Source organism: Arachis ipaensis, chromosome B09 (genome assembly GCF_000816755.2).
Source record: "Arachis ipaensis cultivar K30076 chromosome B09, Araip1.1, whole genome shotgun sequence".
Lineage (NCBI taxonomy): Eukaryota > Viridiplantae > Streptophyta > Magnoliopsida > Fabales > Fabaceae > Arachis > Arachis ipaensis.
The window spans coordinates 126,900,446-126,918,934 of record NC_029793.2 but is presented as its reverse complement, the minus strand read 5'-3'; positions in this window follow the sequence as shown (position 1 = coordinate 126,918,934).

The following is an 18,489-nucleotide window of genomic DNA, read 5'->3' as shown; positions in this document are numbered from 1 at the left end:
AGTCAATCAATTTTACGAAATTTAGTAATTTATACTAAATTTGACGATTTTACGATTTAAATCTTATTAAAATTTTATGTTTTACATATTTAATTTACTTTTTCGATTTCACATAAAATTTTGATTTTTTCTATTTTACTAATTGTTCATACCCTGACCTAACACTAAGGCCCAGGTCCAAACGAAAAGACCTAGTCCAAAGGATTGAGCCTCACCCCACACCGACCTTCCTCTAAAAAAGTCAGTTCTCACCACGACTTGCTCTAAAGAAGTCGGGGACGAAGATTAGCTGGCAGATAAACACTCACTCAAATGAGTAACTGCCCCTAAGATCTCTCAACCCACTTCCAAGAGCCATATCCCAACTTCCCTAAGATAAATGGACGGTTATCCACCTTAAAAGGTGGAACTACTTCAGTGGTGGTTATTGGCTCACCACTATAAATACACTGACACCCCTCAGATATCTCTAAGTCCCAATACTCTCTAGACCTGCTTACGCCCTTGCTGACTTAGGCATCGGAGTGTCTTTGCAGGTACCACCCCATTCACTCGTATTCACAAGTCGGACGGAGGCCCTGAAGACGCGAATCCGTCCGAAGGCTTCCCTCCATAGACGATTGGGCCAACCCAGCGAGTCCAACCCAATAAACTTCGGTTACCCACCGTAACATTGGCGCCGTTGCCGGGGACCCGAGAGATCAACCAGTTATGGCGGACAAATCACCGGAAGATGGTCATACGGCGTATGATTCCGAGCAGGAAAACCTGGACACTGGAAACAACGACGCGAACCCAACTCCTCACCCGGAGGCAAGCGATCAACATCGAGAAGGCACCTCTGGGTTTAAAAATCCAAAGGTAAACTCTTCGGATGGACGAGAGTCAGGAAAGGAAGGGCCACCCCACGCAACCGAGCTAATAGGGCTGGTCCATGGCCACCAAGGTCGTTTGGAACAGTTGGAACAGGAGTTAGAACGACAACGAAAGGCGGAGCGAAATCTCAAGGAAGAGATAGAGCGACGAAAAGAGTTAGAGGAAAAACTCTTAAGACTAGAATCTTCTCTGAGAAGTCGGAACTCCCGTGGCGATCGAGAAGAGTCGCCCCTGGGAGGAGAAGATCCGTTTAGTGAGGACATCATGAGGGCAAAAGTTCCAAGAAACTTCAAAAGCCCTGATATGAACCTCTATGACGGAACCACAGATCTGAAGCATCACTTAAGCAATTTCAAAAGTCGGATGTATCTGGCTGATGCTTCTGATGCAACTTGCTGCAAAGCCTTTCCGACTACCTTGTCAAAAGTGGCGATGAAGTGGTTCGACAGCCTCCTGCCGAGGTCAGTCACCAGCTTTGAAGACCTCTCGAGAAAATTCTTGATGAGGTTCTCCATCCAAAAGGATAAAGTAAAACATGCGCCGAGCCACCTGGGAATAAAGCAGGAGGTCGGAGAACCTTTGCGGGACTATATGGAAAGGTTCAATAAAGCATGTTTAGAGATTCAGGACCTACCCACCGAAGCTGTCATCATGGGGTTAGTGAATGGACTTAGAGAAGGTCCCTTCTCACAGTCCATATCAAAAAGGCACCCCACCTCCCTGAGCGATGTACAGGAAAGAGCAGAAAAGTACATCTACATGGAGAAAAATGCCAGACTACGAGAGCCGAGTTGGCGACCTGGGCATTCCCACTCTGCAAAAGAGAAGGAAAGAGAGCCCAAGAAGAAAGAAGAACTCGGTCTCGACAGGCCAAGGAAATATCACTCTTATACTCCTCTAAAGGTTTCCATGGTGGATGTATACAGAGAGATCTGCAACACTGAAAGGCTGCCACCTCCCAGGCCCATTAAAAATAAAAAGGGAGGAAGTCGTGGTGATTACTGTGAGTACCATAAGATCTATGGTCATTCAACAAATGATTGCTACGACCTCAAAAATGTGATAGAAAAGCTGGCCAGAGAAGATCGGCTTGATAGATATCTCATGGAAAGGTCGGACAATCATGGGAAGAGAAAGCGAGAGGACGGGGACAGGAGAGACCCACCACCACAAACTCCCGAGAGACATATACATATGATCTCGGGAGGATTCGCAGGTGGAGGACTCACCAAGTCCTCTCGCAAGAGACACCTCAAGCGGGTTTACCAGGTCGGGAGTGAATCACCCGACCTCCCCACAATCTCGTTCACAAAGGAGGATGGGCAAGGAATAATCCCTGGACATGATGATCCAGTGGTAATAACCCTGATCCTAGCCAACGCCCACCTCCACAGAACTCTAGTAGACCAAGGGAGTTTGGCAGATATCTTTTTCAAGCCCGCGTTCGACAAGTTAGGGCTGGATGAAAAGGAGTTAAGAGCCTACCCCGACACCTTATATGGATTAGGCGACACGCCGATAAAACCATTGGGATTTCTACCCCTCCACACGACCTTCGAAAAGGGGAAAAGGTCCAAAACTCTGAGCATAGATTTCATAGTCCTCGACATGGGGTCAGCATATAATGCCTTGATTGGCAGAGCTACCCTAAATCGACTCGAAGCGGTGGTGTCTACCCCTCACCTTTGCATGAAATTTCCGACATTTGCGGGGATAGCAACGGTGCGAGGAGATCAGAAGCTGGCAAGAAAATGCTACAATGAAAGCCTGAACCTGAGAGGGAAAGGCAAGGAAGTCCACACCATAGAGCTCGGTGGCACAAGAACCAAAGAAGAGCTACGCCCCCAACCAGGAGGAAAAACTGAAGAAATACAGGTCGGTGAAGAGGAAGGAAAAAATACCAACATAGGAGCCAACCTGGAAGAAAGCTTAAAACAAAAGTTGACAAAGCTCCTAAAAGAAAATTCCGACCTCTTCGCCTGGAAAGCTTCCGACATGCCAGGGATAGACCCCGAGCTCATGTCCCACTGGCTCTCTGTACACCCAGGATCTCGACCTGTACAGCAGCGAAGGCGTAAGCTCGGCCCAGAACGAGCTCAAGTGGTGGAAGAGCAGGTACAAGCACTCCTAGAGGCCGGCTTCATCAGAGAAGTCACGTATCCAACATGGCTAGCAAATGTGGTGCTAGTCAAGAAACAAAACGGCAAGTGGAGGATGTGCGTCGACTACACCGACCTGAATAAGGCATGTCCCAAGGACCCATATCCGCTCCCAAGCATTGATACTCTAGTGGACTCCAGCTCAGGGTATTAATACTTGTCGTTTATGGATGCCTACTCGGGATACAACCAGATCCCGATGTACAAGCCAGACCAGGAAAAGACATTGTTCATCACACCTAGAGCAAATTATTGCTACGTGGTCATGCCTTTTGGATTAAAAAACGCAGGGGCCACGTACCAAAGGCTGATGAACAAGGTGTTCGCTCCCCACCTCGGGCACTTAATGGAGGTCTACGTAGACGACATTCTGGTAAAAACCCGGGAAGAGGCCGACCTTTTTACGGACCTCACGCAAGTTTTCAACACCATAAGGGCGCATGGGATGAGACTAGATCCCGCAAAATGCACCTTCGCGGTGGAAGCTGGAAAATTCCTAGGATTTATGCTAACCCAAAGAGGGATCGAGGCAAATCCTGACAAGTGCAAAGCTATCCTAGAAATGAAAAGCCTGACTTGCTTGAGAGAAGTCCAACAATTAAATGGCCGACTTGCAGCCCTTTCCAGGTTCTTAGCAGAGTCAGCATTAAGGTCCCTTCCACTGTTCTCTCTGCTGAGAAAAGGATGCTAGTTCGAGTGGACTCCAGAATGCGAAGAAGCGTTCCAAGAGTTCAAAAAGTTCTTGAGCCAACCTCCAATCCTCACCCGACCTCTAGTGGGGGAAGAGCTTGTCCTATATTTGTCTATAGCCGACAAAGCTGTCGCATCGGCCCTAATATGAGAGGATGAGGTTGGACAGCATCCAGTATATTTCACCAGCAAAGTTCTATAGGGTTCCGAGCTAAGGTACCGCAAGCTAGAGAAGTTTGTGTACTCCTTAGTAATAGCCTCGCGGAGGTTAAGGCCCTACTTCCAAGCCCATACAATAAGAGTCCGAACGAACCAACCCATGAAGCAAATCCTCCAAAAGGCGGATGTTGCAGGGAGAATGGTTTAGTGGGCGTTAGAGCTCTCCGAGTTCGACTTAAAGTACGAAACTCGGACAGCGGTAAAAGCCCAATGCCTCACCGACTTTATAGCGGAATATGCAGAAGATCAAGAGGAGAAGCCGACTACATGGGAACTATACGTAGATGGATCCTCAAACAAAACAGGAAGTAGTGCAAGCATAATACTAACCAATGTAGGAGGAACACAGATAGAAGTTTTCCTCAAATTTGAATTTGCAGCTTCCAACAATCAGGCAGAATATGAAGCCCTGATTGCAGGATTAAAGCTAGCAGAAGAGGTCGGTGCAACCCAGGTACTAATATTTAGCGATTCCCAAGTAGTGACCTCCCAAATAAATGGAGAGTATTAGGCTAAAGACCCGAATATGAAAAGATACTTGGAAAAAACTCTGGAGCATCTCGGGCGCTTTGCAGAAACCGAGATCAGACACATAACTCGGGACCTGAATAGCAGAGCAGACGCCCTCTCCAAGTTAGCCAGTACCAAACCAGGAGGGAATAATAGAAGCTTGATCCAGGAAACTCTCCAAGAACCCTCTGTGATGAAAACAGAGGACAAGCAGGAAGTCCTTGAAGTAACCGGGTTAAACCTCGGATGGATGAACCCCTTGGTCGAATACCTAAAATTCGACATCCTCCCCAAAGAGGAAAAAGAGGCCAAGAAAATTCGGAGGGAAGCACAATACTACACTTTGGTAAAAAATGCCCTCTATAAAAGATGAATATCAACACCATTGCTAAAGTGCGTACCGACCTCAAGGACAACTGAAGTACTAGAAGAGGTTCATAATGGGATCTGCGGAAACCACCTCGGAGCCAGGTCGCTAGCAAGAAAAGTAATTCGAGCTGGGTTCTATTGGCCAACTTTGCAGAAGGATGACACAGAATTTGTGAAAAGATGCCAACCATGCCAGATGCACGCAAATTTCCACGTGGCTCCCCCCGAGGAGCTAATCAGTATAACTTCTCCATGGCCCTTTGCAAAATGGGAGATGGACCTGTTAGGACCTTTTCCCCAGGCTCCAGGACAAGTCAAATACTTAATTGTGGGAATAGACTACTTCACAAAGTGGATAGAAGCAGAACCATTGGCCACCATCACTGCCCAGAGAAGTCGGAGGTTCCTCTACAAAAATATCATCACAAGGTATGGGATACCTCATTCCATTACCACAGATAATGGAACCCAGTTCACCGACTCTACCTTCAGAAGCCTAGTAGCCAGTATGAAAATAAAACACCAGTTCACCTTGGTGGAGCATCCACAAGCAAATGGACAAGCGGAGGCAGCTAACAAAATCATACTGGCAGGGCTAAAGAAAAGATTACAAGATGCAAAAGGAGCTTGGGCTGATGAGCTCCCGCAAGTGCTATGGGCCTACCGGACGATGCCACAATCCGCCACAGGAGAAACACCCTTCCGACTTATCTATAGCGTAGAAGCCATGATACCAGTAGAAATCAATGAACAAAGCCCAAGGGTGATCCTCCATAATGAGGTCAAAAATGTACAGGGGCATAAAGAGGAGCTTGAATTGCTCCCCGAAGTCCGAGAACAAGCCCAGATAAGAGAAGCAGCATTGAAACAAAGGATGACTACCAGGTACAACAAAAAAGTCATTCGAAGGAGTTTCACCCCAAACGATTTGATCTTGATCAGAAATGACATTTGAGTCAACAAATCGGGGGAAGGAAAGCTCGCTGCTAATTGGAAAGGACCATACAAAGTTAGCGAGGTCTTAGGAAAAGGGTATTATAAGGTGACCGACCTAAACGGCACCGAGTTACCAAGGTCGTGGCATGCTTGTAACATGAAAAGGTACTATAGTTAAATGCGAACTCTACTCCCTGATGTACTCTTTTCCCAACTTCACGATTTTTCCCCAAAAATCAAAGGGTTTTTTTTGAAGAAGGGTTTTTAACGAAGCATCACAGTAGAGACAAAGGGAGAACGGACTATCAAAAACCCTTAGTAGCAGCGAAAGTACCTTCCCAAATAAATAAAGATCTTTTACAATATCTCTTATAAATTCCTTCTCGTTTGTTTTTCTTTCTACGAAACGCGCCGACTTAAGCTCGACAAAGCGTGAAAATCCCATGAACCGACCTAGATGGTCGTCAGGATAAAACGACGAGGTACAAGTCGGTATAAAGAGGTTATAAAAGTTGATCGTGAAAAACTCGGAAACACTCCGACTCATAAGTCGAAATGAAAACCCGAGAAGCAAAGAAAACGCATCGCAAAAATAACCTAAGTCATAGGAACTCAATGAATCAAAAAATTGAGTATAAGGAATACTAAAAAGAGATCGAAAAACCTATCAAAGAGCCAAAAGACTGTCCTGAGTCCTTAAAGTTAAAAGGCTCAAAAAGACAAACAGCCAAGAAAAAGGTTTTCAAAAAGATCAAGGGGATTTTTCAAAAACCAAAATCAGAAAAGCATGCACACAACAAGACAAAGAAAGGTAACCTAAACCCTTATCCAAAAAAGGGGTATTTTTTGTCAACCTAAACCCTTATCCAAAAAAAAAGGGTATTTCTACAAATATTTTGTTTACGGCCTTAAAATGCCAAGAAATGTCAGCAAACCACCACAACATAAAGAGTTTAAAAAAGAGGGGACCCACAGGCCGGGCCCCATATAGCCACAAATATTCTTAAAGAGTATCACCACCAGAGCCGAAGGGAGTAGTCGGATCACCACCAGAGTCAGGGAGAGTAGTCGGAGCGCCATCAGGTCCCAGGAGAGAAGTATCCATAGGAGCCGGAGATGAGGTTCTGTGAGCCTTCGAGGAACTCGGAGCATCCTTGGAACGAGGAGGGGACTCCATTACCCTCTGCCTCCGAGTCTTCAAATCTGACTCGGTGACATATTGGGGAGAGGGAGGAGAGACTATAGCCCTGTCAATGACGACCTTGTCCGGATCCAAAGGTGAGAGATCCAGGTCGGGAGCAAGGACTCCGACCTGTTCCTTAAAGATCCTCCATGCTTCCTCGGCCCTGTCAGCAATAGAGTCCTCCAACTCGGTATAGTCACTCCGAGCTTTCAGCAAATCCTTCTTCACCACCACGAGGTCCTCAAACAAGCTCGCATAACTCTCCTACGCCTTCAGCCTCAGGCCCTCCTCCATGTTGCACCGAGCTTGCAACTTCCGCTCACTCTCCTGAAGGCCATCCATTTCCTCCTTCAATTTGGCGACCTCCTCCTTCAGCGCCCTCTCATGCTCCTGATATATGAGAAGCCTCCCCTCCAACTCTTCAACCCTCGAGGTTGAACCCAGAGAGCTAAGAGGAGTCTTCTCAAACATATCAAGGAACTTTGTGCATACTCCCGCCGCCCTGATACTCTCCTGAGCCAGAATAGTGAGGTGGTTCCGAATAGAAACATCATTCATACCTATGCGGGTATGGGGATAGATGTATTTCCGGACAAATTGAGGTGCATCCACCTTAGCCTCACCTTCAAAAGAAGAGCTAGACTCCAAGGTCTTGCGCTTCTTCTTTTCTGGCTCAGGGGAGGATCGGGGAGGAGGGGACGGCTGAGAGGAGGTTGAAGAAGAAATGACAATAGGTCGGTTCGGGGTCCCCAAATTGTGAGCAAGAGGGGGAGGAGAAGGAAGAGGAGCGTTAGTTACCCTGGCGCCACTAACCCTGGCACGGGACCTTGCCTTGGCCTCCTGGACTCTCTGGTAAGACTCCCTGAAATTCTTCTTCGCCATCTCTGTAAAAAACAATCAGTAGCCAAAGAGTCAGGAAAACAAGTCAGTAAAAACAAGTTGGAAACAAAGTGGATAAATAAAAGCTACCTAGTTGTGTCTGGACAAAGGTCAGCGACCATTGGAGAAATTTTTTGGTATCCAGATATGGGGCCCTCCCCCACACTTCTCGGAGGAACCCCACAATGGCAGCCTCCACCTCATTCAGATCATCCAAACCATATTTCTCACAGGGGGAGGCCTCCAGCCAGTACAGAGGAAAGCGAGGGGAAGAACTCTCGTCTAAAAAGAAGGGATGATGACCCTCTACAGCTTGAACTTTGAAAAAATAATTTTTGAAGTCATGGAAGGATTCATCAAAAAGAGTGAAGATTCTCCGACCTTGTATAGCTCGGAAAGACACCCATTGCTGCTTATTATTTTGCCCACTGAAGAGCTTGGTCATGTGAAAGAGAAAAAAAAAATCCTCAGGGACGTCGGAAAGTCTAAATTATGGCTAATAAACTGGTAGATTTTCAGAAAACCCCAGGAGTTGGGGTGAAGTTGGGTAGGAGCAACTCGGCAGTGGCGTAGAACGGCAACCTCAAAATCAGAAAAGGGGAGAAAAATGCCCAGGCGGGTGATCATACTCTCATACATATAAAAGAAATGAGGGGCTACTTCAGAAGCCCTCCCGAAACAAACCCGATCTTTCGGACTCGAGACCACCAATTCATACTTCGGCTCATCCTCATCAGAGGTACAAAGTCTATGATGAGTATGGAGGTTGGTGATAAAATCGGTGTCGACCATAGGTTCCTCCCCTAGGACCGTGACGTCAACCCACTGGGCAAGAATTTCTACAGAAGACATTGTTTCCTAAAGGTTGACGAAAACCTACAAAGGGAAAAGAAAAAGAACAAGAACAGGGTCCCTAAGGGGGCATGGAATCAAACAGAAACCTACAAACCAACTCCTCTCTCCAAAAAAGTAAAAGCATGCAAATAGAAGTACTGTATAAAAGAGGAGAAAAAACTAACCCTTACCTGAGAAAAAGGTAGAGGAAGATGAAAGCCTTCAAATGAAGAATTTCCCACGAACAGATGAGAAGGAAATTTTGAAAAATCGCAGAAACGAAACAACGAAAGAGAGGGAAAGTATTTATAGACACGTTAGGGGCATAATGGTAAAAACGGAAAGCGGTCATTAATGAGCGCACCGTTACCAAGGTAATTAATCTCCACACGAACCTCTAACGGACGCGACGTTTGATTAGACGCGACTGTGAAAATCAAAAGTCACAAAAGTCACGTCGGCTCCGAATAATCACGTCGGTTCCCTCACAAGTCGGCTACGATCCCGAGTAGAATACTCGAACCCAAGTCTTAAAAAGAAATTGGGCTCGAGTAGGGGAACTGTTCATACCCTGGCCCAACACTAAGGCCCAGGTCCAAACGAAAAGACCCAGTCCAAAGGATTGAGCCTCACCCCACACCGACCTTCCCCTAAAGAAGTCGGTTCTCACCACGACTTGCTCTAAAGAAGTCGTGGATGAAGATTAGCTGGCAGATAAACACTCACTCAAATGAGTAACTGCCCCTAAGATCTCTCAACCCACTTCCAAGAACCATATCCCAACTTCCCTAAGATAAATGGACGGTTATCCACCTTAAAAGGTGGAACTACTTCAGCGGTGGTTATTGGCTCACCACTATACACCCCTCAGGTATCTCTAAGTCCCAATACTCTCTAGACCTGCTTATGCCCTTGCTGACTTAGGCATCGGAGTGTCTTTGTAGGTACCACCCCCATTCATTCGTATTCACAAGTCGGACGGAGGCCCTGAAGACGCGAATCCGTCCGAAGGCTTCCCTCCATAGACGATTGGGCCAACCCAGCGAGTCCAGCCCAATAATCTCCGATTACCCACTGTAACACTAATTATAATATTTTTAAAATATTTTAATCTTGTATTTAGTGTTAAATATTAAAATATAAATAAAAGTGTTAAATAATTTAGTTTTTATTTTTAGAATAAATATTTTTTTGATTTTTTATTATTTGTTTGGATAAAGCGATTTTTTATCTCTTTTTTTTTGGGATTGGAGATTTTTCATTATTTAATCATTCTTAATTAATTACTAATCATTTAAATAATTGGTTAAACCAACCCTCAACAATCAAACAATTAAAATAAATGATCTCTATAAAAAGTAATTTACTAATATATCAATAACTACTTTATCCTTTGAACGCACTCCTAATTAAAAAAAAAAAAAGAAAAAAACGAAGATTTGATAGATTAACTTATTATCCATTTATGCTAGTTAAAATGTTAAATTTGTAATTGCTTTTTTTATAATAAAAAAAATAATAGTTATGATATGGTCACCATTAATACAAATCATAACTCAGCCTCATAACCAGCCATCATCGTAACTCGTCATTTTTCGTTATTATTCGGGCCTTATGAGCTATAACTCGGCAAAATCAATATTATTATAACCGACGTCCCAAACGGTAAGGATAAAATCAGTTACCAAACCAATCATCAGAAACGGACAAAACAATCATCTAAAGATATAACGGACGAGAAAATATCTATAAAAGAGAAGGTAAAGTATCTTTTTGATTCTATTCCGAACTTGACACCATTACTGACTTAAGCATCGGAGTGCCTTTGCAGGTACACTCCACCTCCTCTGCATTGCTCACGTTCTTATACCTTACAACGAACACCAAAAGCTCGGACCCTGAAGGGACAGACGTCCAACCTTGTAGCATATAGCTCGGCTGATTTCAAGGAGTAAAAGCCGATCTATTTTCCAGGTAAGATCAATTGGCGCCCACCGTGGGGCCGAGGAAATCATATTTTTTCTTTTGGTCCCATCATTTCCATCTACATCCATGGCTGACGTACCGCCTCCTTCACTGTCCGAACTTATGCGAATGGTAGCTGAGCTACAACAAGCTAATTAGCGAATGGCTGACGAGAACCAAATAATGGCTGCTCAAATTGCTGAGCTAAATCATGCTCGGATTGAGCACAACGACTCATCGCCAACAGGCGGAAGACGAGGAACATCAGTCCCAACCGACTCATGTTTTAGAAACTGCTCGACACGAAGGGCAGCAGCCCGAAGACGAGAAAGAAGAGTCCGAGGACCCTGTAGGCCCCTTCACAGAAGAAGTAACAAACTTCGAACTGCCGAAGAGGTTCACTCTGCCGTTGACTCTCACGCCTTATGATGGACTCGGAGATCCGAGGAAGTTCCTAAAGAAATTCCGATCAATAATGATCGTCAATGGTGCATCAGATACAGTTTTATGTCGTTGTTTTCCGAATTATTTAGACGGTCCTGCACTTGATTGGTTGTGTGCTTTGCCTGCAGGTTCCATTTCGCGCTTTCATCAGTTGGCGAAGTTATTTGAAGAACATTTCGCAGGATCTGCAATATACTTGCACGATTCCGATTACCTGAACACTATCAAGCAAGGACCAAACGAAAGCTTAAAGGAATATATGACTCGCTTTACCAAGGTCGCAATCAGCATACCAGATCTCCACCCCAAGGTCCATCTGCACGCAATTAAAAGCGGCCTCCGACCCGGGAAGTTCCAGGAAACGATCGCAGTAGCAAAACCAAAGACCCTAGCAGAATTTCGAGAGAAAGCAAAAGGACAAATTGACATCGAGGAGCTCAGACAAGCTCGGAAGTCTGACAAGTCACACTTCCGTGAAGAAGATAAGAACTCAACCGTTAAGAAAAGTTTTAAACTAACACCTCGATTTGATTCTTATACGCAGTTTAACACTAAGAGGGAAGACATAATCAAGGAGATCTTGAACTCCAAACTAATTAAGCCTCCAAGAAAGGCCGGCACATACCAGGATGCAAAGAACGTGGACAAGTCAAAGTACTGCGCTTTCCACCAGAAATACGGCCACAATACCGATGATTGTGTGGTCGCCAAAGATCTCTTAGAACGACTAGCAAGACAAGGTCACCTAGACAAATACATCGGTGGTCACATCCAAAAATGCGGCCCTAGTTCCACAACAAACGACCTCTCTGAACAACACCGAGGAAAAGAGAAGGCATCTTCAGGCCAATACGAAAGACCACGAGGTATAATAAATTGTATTTTAGGAGGATATGCAGGTGGGGGATACACAAACTCGGCAAGAAAAAGGTCGTTCAGAGCAATATGCTCGGTAGAAGGACCGAAACAAGATGAAGCAATCACTAACCCACAACCAGAAGTCACTTTCACACAGGCCGACTTTAACTCCAATATACAAATCTGGACGACCCTGTGGTAATCACCCTCCAGATAGGGGATCTATTAGTGAAAAAAGTACTCTTGGATCCCGGGAGCAGTGCCGATGTTCTGTTTTATTCCACATTTCAAAAGATGAAGCTCAGCGACAACGTGTTACAGTCAACAGGAGGAGACCTGGTCGGCTTCTCAGGAGAACGAGTTCCAATACTCGGATCAGTGTGGTTACAAACCACACTGGGTGAGCAACCTCTTTCAAAAACTAATGATATTCAATATTTAGTAGTCGATTGTTTCAGTCCATATAACATTATTCTCGGCCGACCTTTTTTAAATAAGTTCGGCGCCATTGTATCTACAGTTTATCTCTGTGTAAAGTTTCCTCTGCAGGAAAACCAGGTTGGAACAATTCATGGCAACCATAAAGAGGCACGGCAATGTTACAACATCAGCATGAAATTCCAAAATCGCTCCACGCAACAAGTCAACAACGTCGGCCTGAACCAAAAGGAGCACACGCTAGCCGAACTGGACCCAAGAGCTGATTTCCTCGATCGCCCAAAACCCTCTGATGAACTACAAAAAGTGTATTTCAACAATAACCCTAATAAATTCACGTATGTAGGTACCTCACCAATGCATTTGAGTTGCAAGCAATAACAACCTTCCTGCAAGAACATGCCGACCTTTTCGCATGGACACCATCAGACATGCCCGGAATCGATCCACACATTATCAGTCATAAACTAGCAATAAACTCGGCAGTCCGACCAGTACAACAGAAGAAACGAAAACTCGACGAGGAAAAGAGGAGAGCATCATTAGAAGAAACACAAAAGCTCATCAACGCCGAATTTATCAAGGAGATCAGATTCACTACATGGCTAGCCAATGTCGTAATGGTAAGAAAACAAAACGGTAAGTGGCGCATGTGCGTCGATTTCACCGATCTAAACAAAGCATGCCCAAAGGATTCTTACCCCCTACCATCCATAGACTCTTTAGTAGACAATGCATCAGGCTATGCTACTTTAAGTTTTATGGATGCGTATTCAGGGTATAATCAAATATTAATGCACCCCTCCGATCAAGATAAAACAGCTTTTATCACTGATTTCGGTAACTATTGTTATAAAGTTATGCCATTTGGATTAAAGAACGCAGGTGCAACTTACCAACGCCTTATGGATAAAGTGTTCGCCAAACAAATCGGCAGAAATATCGAAGTTTATGTCGATGATATGGTCGCCAAAACGAAAACTGGACATAATCACATCAGCGACCTTACAGAAATATTCGGCCAGATCCGCCAGTACAACATGCGCCTCAACCCCGAGAAATGTGCCTTCGCCGTTTAAGGGGGTAAGTTTTTAGGTTTTTTACTAACATGCAGGGGAATAGAGGCAAATCCAGACAAATGCCGAGCAGTGCTGGAAATGGCCAGCCTTAAAACAGTCAAGGAAGTTCAATGCCTAACAGGACGACTCGCTGCACTTTCCAGATTTGTTCCTTGCCTTGCTTCAACTTCTGTTCCTTTTTTCCAAACAATTAAAAAGAAAAATAAATTCGAGTGGAACGACGATTGTGAGAAGGCCTTTTCAAAATTAAAAACAACACTCTCACAACCGCCGATTCTACAAAAACCCCTACAAGGGGAAGATTTATTTCTATATCTGTCAGTTACTGATTGGGCGATAAGTTCAGCCCTTGTTACAGAGAGAAACAAAGTTCAGCATCCAGTGTACTTTATTAGCAAAACTCTCCAGCAGGCCGAACTCAATTATCCAAGGATCGAGAAGCTCGCGTTAGCATTTATATTTTCGGCGCGACGTCTCCGACCTTACTTCCAGAGCCACGTTATCCATGTCAGAACCGATCACCCATTAAGACAAGTGCTACACAAACCAGAAATTGCAGGACGACTAATAAAATGGGCAGTCGAACTATTCGAGTTCGACATAAGATACCACTCCAGAGGACCTATCAAGTCACAATTCCTGGCGGATTTCATTGCCGAGCTTACAATACCATCCGAGGAAGATCATGCAAAACAATGGATTTTATACGTGGACGGCTCTTCGAATCACGGAGGCTGTGGTGCAGGAATTCGTCTCGAAGCCGAAGATGGATTCATCTTGGAACACTCAATACACTTAGCTTTCAAAGCAAGCAACAACCAATCCGAGTATGAGGCATTACTCGCCGGACTCAGACTCTGCTTAGATCTTCAAATATCAACGATCAAGGTATATTGTGATTCCTTGTTAGTCGTACAGCAGGTAAATGACCTCTTTCAGGTAAAAGATCCTCTACTCTCTAAATACTTGCTATTAGTAAAGAAATTATCACAGAAATTTGTCAAATTTGAAATAGAACATATACCACGTGAACAAAATCAGAGAGCAGATCTCTTATCTAAGCTCGGCAGTACTCAGTCCAAACTATCTACACTACAACAGTTCACAATAACATCACCCACTGTTACTCTGATAAACGTGTTAAGTGTTTCACAGGTAACAGATTGGAGGAACGACTTCATACACTATCTAGAAACAGGTGTTGTACGAGAAGGGGTCGAAAACAATAAAAAGTTTCGACGGCAAGCATCCTCCTTCACAATCCTCAATGGAGAACTGTATCGAAGAGGTTATACTCGGCCCCTACTCAAGTGTCTCAACAAATCCGAATCCGACATAGCTTTAGCCAAGGCACATGAAGGAATCTGCGGCACCCATACAGGAGCTCGGAGCTTAGCATCAAAGATCCTTCGAGCTGGGGTTTTCTGGCCGACTTTGCACCAGGACAGCCAACAGAAAATCAGGTCATGCAACAATTGCCAAATACATGCACCACTGATACACATACCTGCCAAACAGTTACATCACTCGGACATTAGTTGGCCATTTAACCAATGGGGTCTAGATATACTCGGGCCATTCCCTACGGCACCGGGCCAGGTAAAATTTCTTATTGTCGGCATTGATTATTTCTCCAAATGGGTGGAGGCCCAACCTTTAGCGAAAATAACATCACAACAAATTATTACATTTGTTTGGAAAAACATTATTTGCCGTTTTGGCATACCTAAGCATATTACAACTGACAATGGTCACCAGTTCGCCGATCAGAAATTCCAAACTTTTTTGCAGAATCTAAAAATAAAGCAACATTTCGCCTCTGTCGAACATCCTCAAACGAACGGACTAGCTGAGGCTGCAAACAAGGTCATCTTACATGCACTAAAGAAGAAACTAGATGACGCCAAAGGACTCTGGGCCGAGCTAATACCCGAAGTCCTTTGGGGATACAACACCACCCCACAAACATCAACAAAGGAGACGCCGTTCCGATTGGTATATGGCTCAGAGGCCATGATACCACTGGAGATCTCCCAGAACTCTATCCGAACTTATATCACCAATCAAGACGAAGCTCGGAGATCCGAGCTCGACGTCATCGAAGAAGTCAGAGAAATTGCCACATTGAGGCAACGCGCAGCGCAGCAAGCAATAGCTCGACAATACAACAAGACGGTCAGAAACAGATCCTTCGTCGCAGGAGATTTAGTCCTCCGCAAAACAGAAACTGCTCGGAAACCACCAACACATGGAAAGCTCGCAGCCAATTGGGATGGCCCATACCGAGTATCCAAAGCACTCGGCCAAGGAGCATACAAACTAGAGTCACTAGATGGAAAAATCTTGCCTAACACATGGAACGTGTCTTCCTTAAAGAAATATTATAGTTAAAAAGACAGGGACATGCTTGTACTCTTTTTTCTACTACCAAGATTTTATCCCAAAGGGTTTTGCTTGGAGAGGTTTTAACGAAGCTAGCCTACCTGCACCTTTGTATGTAAAAGGTTCAAATATAAATGAGACGAACAATGTCTCATCTTTGCTACTCTATCAAATTGATCTTATCAATCTATCCATACAGCTCGGACAAATACCACTACTCGTCTAAGCTACAAATCAAATAACATACTCAAACCAGAAAAACCAATAAACTCGGAAAAACATCCGAAAATCACAAACAACTTTTATAAAGAGCACCAAATTAAACATTCAAACAAGTCAATCTAACAAAAGTTCAAAAAACAAGAGCCATACTGTTATCAACTTACAATACACATTCAAATTAAACATATACAAAACAAGTTCAAAAGAAATTTTTCTAAACGTTGTCAGCCCCATCCTCTGCATCCCCATCATCTTCAATAAGCTGACCATCTCGAACTATCTTCCTTGGATCCATGCCAGAAATATCGGCATCCGGAACCAAAAACTTGACCTGCAACCTTGCCCTTTCAAAACCTTCAACAAACGAATCCAAAATCCCATCCGCCTTTTTCTTCTCCATATCCTTAAACTGAGCAGTCACTTCAATCAGACGACTTTGCACATTCACCAAATCGCTTTCCTTTTTCTTCAAATCCTCAACATCCTTAGAATAACTCTCCTTAGTCTCTTTCAGCATCTTCTCGGTCTCAGTCAGACGAGCTTGAAGCTCAGCAGCAAGACTCTTACACTTAACCAACTCCTCCTTCAAAACAGAAACCTCCCCCTTTTTAGAAGCAACCCCCTTATATTTCAACTCCTGACTTCGCCCAAGACTTGCAAGGCACAGCCCAACAACCTAGAAAGCAAAATAAACTCATAAGACTACCAAAGGAAAAATAAGGTAAAATCAGTAACTTATTACCTGCATATATTGACCAATGGCCATATCCCCGACCTCCTTTGCAAGAGTCACATCCGCAGACGATTGACAATACTCGTCCACAACAGCCATGTAAGGATACTCTTTTCCCCACACCGAAAATGCCTCGCTCTCTTCAGAAACTTCGTGAAGCCTTTTTTGATTTCCCATAAAGGCCTGTATCTCTTCCAGAGGGACAGCTAACTCTTTTTCATCAGAATCATCTGATAGCTCCACAAGGTCGGATTTCTTTCTCTTCTTCACAATCACCTTCCTCCGCCCTTGACGAGGCTGCAAAACCTCGCCAGTCCCAACAACCTTCTCGGCATTTGATGACGATACCTCCTTCTCAAGATTCTTATTCTTGAACCGCATCCTCAGAGATGCAGCAGAAACGCCCGGATACTTTCCACCTACAACAACCAATTCATGTTAGATTTCTTAGAAAAAAAAAAGGGGGGCGAACATTAATGTAAACCCTAGAAACTCACCTAAATACTCTACAACAGCAACTTTATCATCCTCCCACTTCAGCAACTCATACATCAATATCAAATTTTTCCGATCAACATTCTCCACCAAAAACTCTATCAGACACTCATTCCTCGGCGATATCACCTCTGGGCCGAGTATATTTTGCGGCTCCGAGCACCAAAAGAGAGGAAATTTCTCAGCAAGATTTTCATCAATAAAAAACGGGAAATCCTCCTCTGAACTCCTGACCTTAAAATACATCTCTTTGAAGTCTTTAAAAGAAGACTTGTAAAGTTTGAAAATCCCAAATCCCGAAGTACTATTGAAGTTCACCCACCCCCCTTCCAAACCCCTTTAGCTTGAAATAAAGAAAAGAATAAATCCACAGACGGCACTTCCTCTAGATATTCCATCAAAACTTCAAAGGATCTCAGGAAAGCCCACCCATTAGGATGAAGCTGTGAAGGAGCACAGTTGAGCTGCTTAAGAATCTGACACTCAAACTCAGTAAACGGAAGCCTAACCCGCAACTCTTCAAGCACACAACTGTGCATGTAGAAGAACCCAAACCCCCACTCTCGGTGATAAATCCTATCATTAACACTACATGGTAACAATTCCACCTTCACCCCAGAGCCCGCCCTCACTATTCTATTCACATCCACCTCCTTCACCGCCGCATCATCAGAAAACAGTGAAACTCGTGATTTAACATCTTCCCCCACCCAATCATAAGACCAATCCACCTTATCCTTTTTCTCTTTCTCAAAACCCATTAGAGTCAAAGACAGTAGCAGAAAGAAGAAAGAAAAAAGAAAACGCAGATATGGATCAGAACCAGAAAAGAAGACTCATACCTCTCTTGCTCATTCTTCAAAGAAGCAAGCATATAACAAACAGCCAACAAAAACCAACGAAAAATCTGAAGGGATTCAAGTAATTAAAGGGACAGAAAGTTCCAAATAATAACCCCCACTCCCAAAGCCACATCAAACAGTGAACCCAACATTGGGAATCAGCAAACTTAAATGCAACCATCATTCTTTCTCTTTCATCAGAAAATAACGGACACGACTCCCCACGTACCCAAAATTCAAAACGCTTAACCATCTTTTAATGAAGTAAGTTGATCTGGGGGCTCATCCACTAACCCACGCAAGCCGAGTTATAACTCATCAAAAACAAAGCTCAACCTGCTTCATTAAAATCCTCCTCAGGCTAAGCTTGGGGGCT